The 14,392-nt window shown below is 41.7% G+C and overlaps 1 protein-coding gene across 3 annotated transcripts in view; it reads right to left on the reverse strand.

The window, feature by feature from the left end:
- EXD3 (exonuclease 3'-5' domain containing 3) overlaps nt 1-14,392 on the reverse strand; it is a 295,919-nt gene that overhangs the window by 280,545 nt on the left and 982 nt on the right. For all 3 annotated transcript variants that reach the window (XM_084299220.1, XM_084299219.1, XM_084299221.1), the window contains exon 2: nt 7,046-7,112. The gene's annotated coding sequence lies outside the window, so the exon portion shown is untranslated. The remainder of the gene's footprint in view (nt 1-7,045; nt 7,113-14,392) is intronic.

Here is a 14,392-nt window from a genome sequence, read left to right on the forward strand (position 1 = left end):
ACAAAGCAGACCTTAAAACAATATCCATTAGCTTTATGAAAATCATCCTTTGTACCGCCCTGTGGTAACACATTTGGGCCTGAAGAAAAAAGAAAAAGGGGGAAAGGGGGAGGGGGGAGGGGGATCATCTAAATGTATCAGAACAAAAACCATCTTAAACTATGAAGGAAGAAGACTTCTGTGTTGCAGTTTAGAAACTGTCCCTGATGTTTACACATCACCTCAGTTTAAAGAATTGCTTATCATGGGAACATGATGAAAGCTACTGAGCATGAAGGGAGATAAAAATGAAGCCAAAAGTATCTTTGCCAGAACTCTACCAGAATACAGAATCACAAAGTAAGCTCATCTAGGAGGGACCTCTAGAGGTTTCCAGTCCGATCCCTTGCTCAAAGGAAGGCCAACTTCAAAGACAGATGAGGTTGCCCAAGGATATTTTAGATAAAAGCACAACATAGTACAATGACCTGCAAAATCCACATATAAAGAAATTGCTCCTGCTAGCTGAATACCCCTTCCATTTACTACTGCTCTTGAAAGATTCAAGTTCTAAGCTGGTGTGAGAGAAGTAATAACGGTTACCTGCCATTAAGAACAGTGATCAACTGAAAAGGAAACCAATCTAATGTTCATATCCATTACTACCAACATTTGGAGTACTTAGCTTGGTAGAATGCATACTTAAGGATGCGAGACTGTCTGAGAGAGCTTGGAAAGTATACTCCTCTCAAAACCCATGTTTTAAATTACGTTGGAAAGGTATGCTCAGACCTCATAAAAAAAATGCAGGCAGTGACAAAAGGCCAGCCTGCAGGAAAATAAACGGCCCCAAGTAAGTCTGCATTCCACAGCCATGTTGAAAGAGATTGATTTTTTTTTCTTTCTTCTTGTGCAAGAAGCAGAGTTAACATAGTTAACATGCAGAGAATCTGACAGTATGTAAGTTGCCTTAGAGATGAACAGTCTGCTTCTACTAACACAGTTAGTAGGTTCTCCTTACCACTGCCAGGCTTACCTCTCCTCTGGCAAAGCCTGACTGATTTAAATTCTGTGAAGGGATGCTGCCAGTTCCTTGGACCGGCACACACTCTCCATGGATTTTGTGTTCTCTTGTAAGAGCTTGGCAGACCAAGGAATCTGCCTGATATAGTGAGGCTATTCCTTCCCATTATCACTGCCTGGCCTACTATCTGGTTCAGGCAACAAGGATGCAACCTTTTTTTCCTGTCACTGAGTCCTAAGCCTCCAAGGTAGACCTTTTCTTACTCTCTTTTATAACATTTAGATGTAAGAATAGGGCTGCGCCACATTTTTTAGGTGCCAGACAAATTCCTTTCCATCGAATATGTTACTATTAACTTCTTTTCACATCCTATCACTGCAAGTACTTATATTGACTGTTGAGGTGGGATCTGCTGTGCTGACATCTAAAAGAGAATTAAGGGAGATGGAAATGACTGCCAGGAATGTAACACAAGCAGGAAGGAACCAGGCCAGCACCACAAAGACAGATACTGCAACTGTTCTGCCTTCGGCTGCATTTAGCCCACCGAGCTACCAGCTCAGGATGCACTGAAGTAAATCTTCAGAACTAATTCATGATGCTGCATGATATTTAGTCACATGATAAGGTCAAAGTAAAGACTGTAACCAAATGATGAACTACTGTATCAAACAGCTCTAACATTTGCTCCCATGCAGATATCAAATGAGCCTTGATACTCAAATAAATGTTTTCTCGCAAAACCAAGTATAGAAATAATACCAAACGCATGAGTTTCCTGAGAGTAATTCTCCCCTGCTTGGAAAACAGAAGGGGTCCAAGAAAGAAATCCTTCTCTGCGGGGAGGGAGGCAGGAAGGAAGGAAACATGAATTACATACACCTCTGGATAATTCCCCTTTAAAAAAAAAAAAAAAAAAAAAAAAGGAAGGAAGGAAATAAAATTTAACTAAAAAAGAGTATGTTTAGCATCACTGAACAAGCCGGGAAAAAACTAGGTAATCCTGGTTAAAGATAATGCTGCCTCCTCCTGTCACTGTTAGGCTTTCCACATTCATTACGACAGGGAGAGGTGAAAGGTCTGTTTTTCACTCTTTCATTTGAAGCGACACTTTGAAGTTACCTACACATCAGAGTCACTATTTGCTGGTCACCTCTCCCATATGTCATCTTATGCTCTTTTGTAATAGGGCTATTAAAAACCATGTGTTTTCACTTTTTTTTTTTTTTTTTTTTTATAAAAAAGAGTAACTTATAACTGAGCAGAGACAAAGGCTCTGTTGATAAAAAAAAACATGTGGATTAAATCTGAAAGGAGAAAGAAAGCTCTTCTATTAAGCTGACAATCCTACACAGAGGGCTTATATCTAAATTGGTGCAATAAATCAATAGGAAAGATTTCTTTGGCTGAAACAACCATTTATTTAGGCATGGAACAAGAGCATTTTTAAATTGCTCTGGACACAGCACACAAAAGGGCTTCTTCAGTTTCGTTCTTGCCCTCCCCCACACCCCCTTTTTTATTGCCAAAGTTTTGCATTTGCTTTGCTTAAAAATATTTACATTTTGGGACATAAACTTATGACAAATTGGACAGGTAGCACCACTGGGCTCTTAGCTACTGAAAAAGTAAAGAAGTGCTCACTCCATTTACCTTATTACATTAGGCAAAGGACTGGCCTAAACTTACGCTTTCCCCCATTATGTTCCTGTCCTGTGTTTTCACAAGCACGGGTTCTATTTTGCTTTTCAAACTCTGTTAGAAGAAGCTTTTTAATTCTCACTTAAGAAGGAAACACTCTTCAGTTGTTGCTACCTACCCATGTCAGGAAGCAGTTTCTCCCACGTCTGCTGAGACCAACAGAATATCCTGCCATGTCAGGATGAGAGTCCTTAGATAGACACTACGCACAGGGAGGTGCTCAAGAAACTACAATCACCATTCTCAAAATACTGCCCAGAAATAATGCATTTGGTCTCCAGATCCCAAAGCCGTTGCTGAGGCACACTGAAAAACAAGGAGGACTTGGCAGAACATTTTAAGTACGACACTGATTGTAACTATAGATGGGACTAAGAACTGCAATCATCTCTTTTAATTAAAATCAGATGGTACCTGGAACTGATTTGAGAGCTAAAGCAGAGATGACACTAGCATCTACTAATTACACTTGATACATACATGAAGATGGCATTGACTACCCTATGCAAACATGTCACCACACAACTCTAGCTAGTGTTCAAAGAATGACAAAGATAAAAACATAAATCATCGTAAAAATAAACTGTCAGTTCTACGGAAATGTTCTGTGAGAAAACATTTGTAGGAGATGCTACTCAACACTGGAGAAACGTATTTCATTCCAGTGTGCTGGAGCTTCTCTTCAGCATATTTTTAGATGTCATTGGCTGCAAGATTAATGTTATTTTTTAGAATACCCAAACTTTATGCGTGGTAAAACATGGGAGGGCATCTACACATGGTATGGAGTAATAACACTGAGGGGATGAAGACTTCGACTGATGCTTCTGTCTTTCAAAATGTTGTTCCTAATATCATTTACAGAAATCACAGGAGATGAGCTTCTTCAAAACCATTAAAAATACATTCCGCAGCCCCACAGATGAAAATACTTTAGGCTCCCTAACTGTTATCTTCTGCCAGAGAAGTCCTTATTTATTCTCTTTCACCTTAAATTCCATTTGCCAGTCAAGCAAACAAAAGATTCCTCCAAACTACAGCTGACGCAGTTACTCGGGCACCATGCCCAGCTGCTGGACAAGCCAGCCCACCTGCCTGCCCTGTTCCCAGCTCACCAAAACAACCCCGGGGCGGAGTGGCAGCCCCGTGGCCAGGTCTGGGCTGCCCAGCCTCCCGGACCTGCTGCCTTTGCCCAGAGAATCTGCTACTGCCACCGGCCCACCGGAGGTGGAGCACAATCAGGAGCACGGGGATCACAAGTGCACAAGTTCTGTGCCAGCACACAGGCTGACCGCTGGAGGCGCGAGCTCTTGCGCCCTAAAGGCAACACCAGGGACACGGCACCCAGGGTGCCTGCTCTCATCTAGCATTTTGTCCTCCACACAAAGCAGTTACTGATAGACCAGAGCTTGGTAACTAACTGTACCTACAGAAGATCGGGTCTTAAAGAATATTAGCAATTACAAACTTCTTGCAGTCTACAGTCTCAAAGGAAAAACTGAGTTTCTGAAGCTACCCAGCTACGACTTTACTGCAAGAGCAAGCTCCTGCTGCTCATCTCATGCAAATCAACTGTGCTATGGTCTGCACGAGTGTTCCTTCCCATGCATCTGCAACCACGCACAGGGGCCATATTGGAGCTCTGCTCCTGCTGCCTCCTCCTCTACCATTTACACAGGATGGACACTGAGGACTCCTGGGATGGAGCTTCTCAGCTTTCCACCCTTAATCCAAGCAACCATTCTTTGCCAACAAGGCTTACAAGGAGACACGCTAGTGGGACAGAAAGAGCAAATGCAAGAGAAGATAAAAATTAGGGAAAGTAAAAGACGGCATGGCAAGTGTTACATTTTTCTTATTCTACCTTAATTTTGGGAAGCAGACCCTCACAGATATTACAGTTCATGGAAGCACTACACAGCCATTCAGGATACCAAAGTACAATCTTCTACCTATAGTACAGATACCACCTTGATAAACTCTCTGGCTGTCAGTGTCTACCATCTCTAAGGCACAGCTGCCACCTCTGCGAGGTGAAGCCAAGCTCCTGGCAGACAGACCTGCCAGTCCCAGCTGGGAGGAACCCATCCCAGTACGGAGATGGTCAGCCAGCAAGAGGACTGGTTTCTGGCCATAGCTGTCACTACCCTATTCTGTGACCGCAAGCAAATCACAACCCCACGCACTGCCTCTTCTGAGGCACTGCTGAGTGCCTACAGAGAACCCAGCCAGCAGCAGAAATGCTAAGACAGAATAGGGAATGGAAAGGCAAAGTAAAGCAATATATTAAAGCTGAGGTTTGTGCGCAGTAGGCACGGTTCCAGCATAAGACATGCACTTTAGTTTAGCCAAGCCTATCCAGTGTGGGTATGATTCAGTGCTAATTGCTCAGAAAAATGTTTCAAGTTACACCGGTTTGGTATGCTTTTTTAAAAGCAAAACAAGGTATGTTTTGGGCAAAGCTAAGATTCTGTTTACAGACAATCTGACTCCTGCACATAAAGAATGTTGCTCCCTGGACAAAAACTAAAAGCATCAAGAAAAGTCAAAACTAATGCAAATGATCAGGCTGTATAATCTTGCCAGAATACAAAAAGCACCAAAACACTTGAGCAATAATCATTGTCTTAAATTCAACTTCCTTGACTCCTGCTTTGTTCAATATGTTAATATATTAAAAAAAAAAAAAAAAAAGATTCAGATTTCTAAGAACATTTATACACATTGGCAAATTGTCTTAAGGTAAAAATCATTATGCTTTTTATTATGGAAGGAAAGTGAAGTAAGACACAGTAAGCAATTTGTCAGAGTTACAGAAGGAACTCATGTAAGGGCTGGAATCAAAATCCAAGTTTCTGAAGCAACTTATTGTTTCTAAAGGAGTTTTTTTAAGATGGCAGCAATACAAAATAGTTCTCAAAAGAACATACATTTAGGATCAAGATAGTTTATGGGGCAAAGGTCATGAGAAAAACAAGCTAAATGAATTAATCCACTGTTGGAAGACTACAGCGAATTATCTAACAGATTGCTGCTATCTTCCATATACAGTGCTAGCATTAAATCAGCCTACAGTATAGTCATTTTTGCATTGCATCACAAGATAGTGTAGCATATAGAGTAATCCATCTCAGGCTTCAAACTCTCTCCTCTGGAGCTGCAAGTAACATTTCCACCAGTACTTCTTTTCCTCCAAAGAGGATGTGGTGAATGCTGTCCGACAGCATGAGTCTTGCCATGCGTTATTCAAGAGTGCCCTCTAACGAAGCTGCAGCTGTATTTCAGAACACATACACAGGAAACTAGAAAAACCCAAAATGAGACTTTCCAGAAATTTCTCATTAAACTCCAAGCTTTGCTTTCAATCGAACAAAAGGGGAAAACAGGTGATACACAGTGACTGGTGGACTGCTGCTGTACAGACATTTTATATTGTGTAAGCCCTCATTGAGGTAAATACATCAGTGGACAGCAGAACTAAAGAGAAAGATCGAAAAATTCAGAGTTCTCTCTTTCTGACTGAAGAAAGGATACTGAATTAGATGATACCCCAGTTGTAAGACTACAACTTAAATATAAACTGAGTTCCACACAATCTGCTTTATCTCTAAGGAACTGCTCAATCTTTACAAAAATAGCTGAATATCATGAATGAAGTTCACAAATCAAAATTGAATCCTCATAAAACTATTCCCTATTACCTTGCAGTACTATAAAAATATTGCTTATTTGAAAGGAGGTCTTCATTTAATGGTGGTCAAACAAACTACAATGATGAAACAAAACCTGCTACAAGTTTGTACAACTGTTGTTTTGTTTACTGTCAAGTTCACTGTCACCTACCTACACAAACACATGCATTAGCAAAATATCCTGTGAACAAAAGCTGCTTGTAATACTTGCAGAAGCAAACTTCACGCAGAAAAGCTGACACCATCCACTGAACAGAAATTAACCTTAATAATTTCACTGTCAACTTGTTAGAACGGGACTGTAGGGACTGTACCACTCACAGGTCTGCCCCTAACTATCCGCAGAGGGCACAGCTTCTCGGTGTGGGGGCAGTACAGTCACAGCAGCCTAAGCAATCACCTCCCGCTCCCTCCCAGCTCATTCCACAGCAAGGCACACCACACTCAGCCGTCCCCCAAACACCCATGCATAAGGAGGAGGAGATGGACAAAGTAGTAAACATTAAAACTGATCATTTTCTAAGCCCGGATAAGACAGGGGCTAGCAAGGGGCATGAGCTCCTTACGTTGTATTGCCAAATATGTGGTTTGCCCCCGTATCATCGAAAGCCTTTGAACAGATTCAGGTCTGGAGACTTGGCAAACTCACCCCGACAGCCAGTGACCTGACCCTGCTATCTGCTGGGTGACGTCTGGGATGCCAGTGCTGCGCAGCCCTGCAAGGAAGCAAACAGGCCTGCTGTTAGCACACTGAGCTTTTTGTACACACAACACCTGTGCTCCACTGAAACAATCGTATCTAAGCGAGCACTTACACACCCAGTTAAGTGCTACCTTGCGAAGACCGGGATTCAAGCAAACAGTAAGTGTTTTCTTGAAACAGGGCCTTAGATACTTGCCAATGTTTTTACTTCTTGCTAAACATCTTTACTGTAACATTAAGATCATGTGGCTAAGAACCACAAGGGACTAGAAAGACCACACAGATGTTATAAAATGTTACCTTGAGACCCACTGTCCCAATCCAGGCTCAGTGTCCACTTTAACACAATTAGATCTCCCCTCCCATTCATCTGGATCACCTACTGGCAACAATAGCTTGCAAAACAACAACAACAAAAATAAAATCACACAACAAAGCTTTAAAATGTGGCTGCTAAAAAGAGCTTAGCACAGTCTGAAACAGCAGCCATTTGCTCTGTAAAGCAAGACTGCACTCCTCATCTCAAAAAGCCAAACTGATTTCCCTTTAGTTTGTAACAGTGGGATACTTCAGTCCCTGGACAATACTTCCCCAAAATTTACAGAGATTTGTGTAACCTAAGGAAGCCCATGTGGCCCAGTGTGATATGCAAGCACTCCCCAAGCAGGGCACAGTTCCTCCTGTGCTCTCTCCCACATTTTCAGACATTCCTCACAGCACTGTTATGTTCCAGCCAACTTTTTTCCTGACTTAACAGTTTATTCCTTGAGGAGGTTCAGGCAGAGTTTGACATTAAAAAGATCAGTGGTGGATAGTGTCCTGGATGTTTAGAAAAAGGGATTTATTTTTTTTTTTTCATGAACATGTAACCCAAACAAGGCTCAATGAATTTCCATGAAAATCAGACATGATCACAGAGTGCCTTTAGAACCACATAGCAGAAAGTTTCAGTGCAGAATGAAAAACATAAGCACAAGAAAAAACTGAAACTGAAAATTAAAACATTTTGCAATCTGAGCTATAATCACTGCTAAGAGAGATATCACATCATGCTTTTGTGTATGTGTGTGTCTGTGTTTGTTTTTGAAAGCATGATAATGAATACAATTATTAGCTAAAACTGAGACTAGGCAATTCACACCCAGCAAAAGTTTAAAATAGTAAAGTTTATTGAAAGACATAATGAGTTCCCAAGCTGCACAGCTGCGTGCAGAGCTACAGGGGCAACTTCTTGTAAAGCCTTTTGCCTTCTGGAGGTAAAGAGCAACAACAGCCAAGAGTATATCCATGGATTGTATGGATGCAGCTAAACATAAAACAGGAACATTATTTTAATTAGGAAAGAAGTCTAAAATGACAGCAGCCACACATTTACACTTAACCATACCCTTGGCACAGTTGGAGAGGTAGCTAAGAGAGAATGAACACGTTACAATGCATGCAATACCTGTAGAGCTGCACATAGCCTCTGCTGCTCTAGCTTGTTAAGGTAACAAGAACCACCTTGCTCAGCTTAGCAGCAGGCCCTTGCTAAATGCACAACAGCCAGATCTCACCTACACTGGTATAAATCTGCTTCCATGAGCTGAAATAAGCTGCTGTCATGAACACACTCAGAAATGGTTTAGGACTGGAGCACTGAATAGGGAACCTGGTTTCTACACTACCACATAAAAATGAGACATTGACACTATTTTTTTTTTGGTAGTTATCAACACTAGCAACTGTCTTGAGACACCAACTTTAACCATGCCTTATACCTTAGCTTCGAAACAGTTTCTAGTGCTGTTGCTGTTTAAATGTTTATACAATTGTAAATTAGAACTTTCTTTTGCTTGTTTCTTTCATTATTTATATTTTCTTCATTAGCAACTTTCTTCTTCCAGATCCAGTGTTGCAACCTGAAGTATAGGTAACACGCAAGTTTAGTGCCAGACAGACAAGGAACAGGATTCTCATGTTTTACGGGTAGTAAAAGGGCAGAAGTTGAAGGATTTTTAGTTGCTTCTGGTATGATCAGATTCCAAAACAAATTGGTCTACACATTTTTATTGTAGAACACAATGCAAAAAGGATTATTGTAATAAATAAATACATCAAATCACGGTGGTGTTTTTTTTTTTGTTTTTTTTTTTTTTTTTTTCTTATATAGAAATTTGTTTGAGAATAGCAACAGCCTCAACCCTCAAACAGGTCTTCTGCTACTTTGAGCAAATACCAAGGACTATGTCCAAAGTGTCATCCCAAGTGAGTGGCAAAGTTGAGACAAAATAAGCTATTAGTTACATGAGTAGGGGTTATTTTTGTTTTTTTATCTGCAGACTGTAAGGCATTCTTTGCCTTAATTCATCTATCAGGGAATTCACACAGCTCGGAAAGAGCACACTACTCCTGATCCCAAGCATATGGACAACACTCCCACCTTTCAGGCCCAAGTTAATGCCATTTGGTGATGTTGCATCACTAAACCTGCATGTGGATTCACCATTGACCTGTTTGAGGGTTGAGGCAGTTGCTATTCTCAAACAAATTTCTATATAAGGAAAAAAACACTGTGATTTAATGTATCGCCGAGGTGATCGGCTCCAGGGCAGATGCATTCTGCAGCGGAGCAGGGGATCAAGGTGGGTAGGGCTTTTTTTTGGCATCGAGACCACTTGAAGCAGCCAAGGGAGCCACCAGGACCCAGCAGCCCTCACGAGGGAGGCTGACGAGGCGTTGGCATCCATCAGTGCTGGTCAATCTTTAAGCACTGCCTCCTAAAAGCACAAGATCAGGCAATTCCAAAATATCAGAGGTCAGACAGGCGGGGCAGAAGGCCAGCCTGGCTGACCAGGGATCTTCTACTGGAGCTTAGGCAAAAAAAGAAAGTGTACGACTGCTGGAAGGAGGGTCAGGCAATGTAGAAGAAAAACAGGGACACTGTTCGCGTTTGTAGAAAGAAAATTTGTGTGGCCAAAGCCCAACTACAATTGAAGCTGGCCAAGTCTGTGGGAGACAATAAAAAGTTTTTTTTTAAATATGTAAATAGAAAAAGGAGGACCAAAGAAAACATAGGTCCACTACTTGATGGGGAAGATCACCTCACAGACAAGGACATAGGAAAGCAGAGACATTTAATGCCTTCTTTGCCTCCATCTTGAACACTGATGATGGGCTTTGGGACCCAGGGTGCCCTGAGCTGGAGGACCACGACGGTGGGAATGACAAACACCAAACTGAACGTGTGCAGGATTTGCTGCTCTGCCTGGATCCATACAAGTCCATGGGTCTGGATGGGATTCATCCCAGGGTGCTTAAAGAGCTGGCTGATGTCATTGCAGGACCTCTCTCAATTATTTTTCAACGATCTTGGGAATCTGGAGAGGTCTCAGTAGACTGGAAGCTGGCAAATGTTGTACCAATTTTCAAGGAAGGCAAGAAAGAAGACCCTAGCAATTACAGGCCTGTCAGTCTCATGTCAGTGCCTGGTAAAATCATAGAGAAGATGACTCTTGAAGTTACTGAGGCGCACCTGGGGGACAATGCAGTCACTGGTCCCAGCCAACATGGGTTCACGAGGGGTAGGTCCTGCCTAACAAATTTGATTTCCTTTTATGATAAGATCACCCATCTAGTTGATCAAGGGAAACCAGCTGATGTGACCTTTTTGGACTTCAGCAAGGCTTTTGACACAGTTTCCCATAGGATCCTACTGGACAAAATTTTCAGCATACAACTTAACAAAGACATCATACGATGGGTGAGCAATTAGCTGACAGGTAGGGTTCAAAGGGTTGTGGTAAATGGGACCACATCAGGCTGGTGGATGGTCACTAGTGGGGTCCCTCAAGTACTGTGTGCAGTTCTGGGCACCACAGTACAAAAAGGATGTAAAACTGTTGGAGAGTGTCCAGAGGAGGGTGACGAAGATGTGAAGGGCCTAGAGGGGAAGACGTATGAGGAGCGGCTGAGGGCACTGGGCCTGTTCAGCCTGGAGAAGAGAAGGCTGAGGGGAGACCTCATCGCAGTCTACAACTTCCTCGTGAGGGGGAGTGGAGGGGCAGGCGCCAACCTATTCTCCTTAATCACCAGTGATAGGACCCACAGCAATGGTGTCAAGCTGAGGCAGGGGAAGTTTAGGCTTGACATCAGGAAGAGGTTCTTCACAGACAGGGTGGTCGCACACTGGAACAGGCTCCCCAGGGAAGTAGTCACTGCACCAAGCCTGTTGGAATTTAAGAAGTGTTTGGACTGTGCACTTAGTCACATGGTCTAAACTTTTGGGTAGACCTGTGAGGTGCCAGGAGTTGGACTTGATGATCCTTATGGGTCCCTTCCAACTTGGGATATTCTATGATTCTATGAAAAGAAACAAGACTTTCATCCTCTTGGAAGAGAGCTTTCCAGACTTCTCTTCTGATATACGTATAACTGGAGTTTCTCTTCAACCTTCCCTTATCCCATGCATACATGCTCCCCTCTTTCATTACCTCTTGGACGAATTTTTCAGGCTTTTTAAATCACTGATTTCTACCACAGTTCTTCCCACACTGTATTAATTTACTAAAAATTAATTCAATTAAAAGTTGAAAATGGGAAGCAGAAAGATGCTCAGCAGTTAGCATATCTCATTTCTGTTAATGCAATTCTATTCCTCTGGTATGCTTTTCAGTTAATTATGGTCACCCCTTTCTCCAATGCACACAAATTACAACAGGGAGCTCCCTCTGTAGGCTGTCTTTATTTGACTGCATAGCATCAAGCACCTGGAGGCAGCTACAAAAAAAGTAAGAATTATTTTTTTAAGCCACTGGCATACTGCTCAAGCTCAGTAATTGCCTTTGAATTGAAATATTAAAACTTGGTTCAGGGGAAGAACGCTTGCTGTTTCTTAGTTAGCCCAGGGGCAGCCTGTGTCCCCTCATCCCTGCTCTTCTCAGGCTCCATCACTTCACATATTTCAAGTATTCAGGGCAAGTTTGGGCAAAATTACTTTACACAGGAACAACTGCTTTGGTTGCCAAAGAGCCTAGATGAACGGACCAGCTCCTCTTAATAACTGTGAGCTGACCTACCTATCTCTGCATTAAGCTCTGAGCGCTGCTGGGTATATACTCAGCAGACAGAGAATACCCACTTCTCCTTTTCCTCACAACATAAGTTACTTTTGTTTTCTGCTCTGATGCAGTTTCATATGAGCAGCATATTCAGCTCCCTTGACAAAGCTGAGAAGTTTGTTCTAACTGATAAACTGTAAACACCAACAATTTTCTGTGTGTTATGATTACTTGTAGCAGACAGCATTCTCTGACAGATCATTTTACATTCTAGATTACATGTTTTGCTGGTTCTACTCCACATGCTAAAATTGCTGATTATTCCTGCTCTATTGTTTGCACATAAACAGTGAGAAAAACCATGGGAACAGAAGTCATGGCTATTAGTGACACTTGTGCCAAAAAGCTGTCATGCAGCCATGAGTGCAGGCTTCCAAAGAAAACCAGAAAGAACACCAAAAAACAGAATACTATGTGAGGTGGTTTCAGTATTCATGGAAGTAAGTACAGGAGTCTATTTTTTTTTTTTAATCAAAAGTCATGATTTCTGAATGAGTCAACAGATCTTCTAATTGAGTCCATCATCTCATATACTTTTTATAAAACCTACTACCCTGAAAGCACTCTCATCCTCTCAAAACAACAAATAGATCCACCCTTTGCAAGAACCTGGTGAAACAGAAACAGTGTCAGCAGAAAGTCCCAGCATGAAAACTATATTCTTGCTGGAGGTGAAAAAAACTCTTCTCATGCATTAATCAGACTTGTCTGGAAACCCCTTCCTGACCTCAAACATGGAGCAGATTGCAAGCATTTGGGGAAGAGTTATTATATGAGGAAAGGGATTCTCTAGACACCAGCACACCAATTTACCCTCCTCAGTGTCTGTTCTCTGTGGCCAACTCTAACAATCTAGAGAACAGTGGAGGAAGAAATACACTACCTTAATCAATTTTCCTCTGTAAGAAAAGCGTGCTTCCCCCTTAATTCAGAACTACAGTGTTATCAGCAACACAAATAAACAAATAAACAATCCTGCTATACCTGCAGCCAAGCAAAGAGGAAGAACAAGCAGAATAAATAGAGTCCCAGAAGGTGACTCCCTGACAACATCCCTGATTTCCCCCCAACCACATGGACATTCTTACACCAGTAAGTTCCCTGAGATTCCAGGTTTAAGCCTTTCTTCAACATCGTTATCTGGAGCTCTTCACCTGGAGCTAGATAACAGCAAGCCTTTAACCTCTCCTGCAAACTATTCCTGTATGTAATCTCTATCACTGCTAGGAAATTGTGTCATATGTAAAAGAATCCGAGTACCTTTCATTTTCAGTTACTGGATCTCAAAGAGACTAAAAATATTCAACTATCAAGTAACTTTTCAATAGGCAAGGATTTCCACAAAGTAGCTGAGACTTCTTGACCTTCTTCTCTTGGATGTGTCTGAATAAACTGAGTTCACTAGATCTGTTACAGGCCACAACCAGAGCATTTGTGTGGCCTCCTCTGAACCTTCCAGGATCTTCATACTTTATCTGAAGAGCTTAACTGGACCTTATGCTCTAACAGCCATTCTAACAATACCATGTGCACACAAAATCACAACTAAATCCTGCAAGTCATTATCTAACAGCTTCCTACCACATAAACAGAGGAGGTAACCTTGGTTTTTAGCCTTCATATGTTCTTTTTCACTATATTAAGATGCTTCCCCAATTTGGACTTATCTAGCCAGAAAGATCAGAACAGGCTACAGCACTAACATCTTGTCACTGCAAAGATTATAAATCTTCTTTTGGATAATTTAAGTCAGTAGACATATTAGTAATCGAACAAAGAATTTGTAAGAATAGGAGCTGACTGGAAATAGGCTGCATATTTATGTCTTCCAAGTAACAATCAAGCTGTGTTGTTTGCTCCTAAGCTCCTTCTGCACTTTTGCCTCACTGCCATACAACAGTATCTTTGTTTAATCAAATTTCCACATCACGACAGAATCAAGTTCCTCAGAGAATTTCAAGTCAGTGACAGTCAAGATAATAATAATTGACTTCATTGGATCTTGAAATCTCTTCCCAAGAGGGGACATGAGGTTTATTAGAAAAGAAAGAAAAAAAAAAGTCATTTTTTTAAGCACGTCTCTTGGTCTTTAGTATCTACATTCATCATAGAATCACAGAATCATAGAATCATTAGGGTTGGAAAAGCCCTCCAAGTTCATGTGGTCCAACCACCCCCCTACCACCAATGTCAC

This window comes from Netta rufina, assembly GCF_964035555.1.
Source record: "Netta rufina genome assembly, chromosome: 20".
Taxonomy (NCBI): Eukaryota; Metazoa; Chordata; class Aves; order Anseriformes; family Anatidae; genus Netta; species Netta rufina.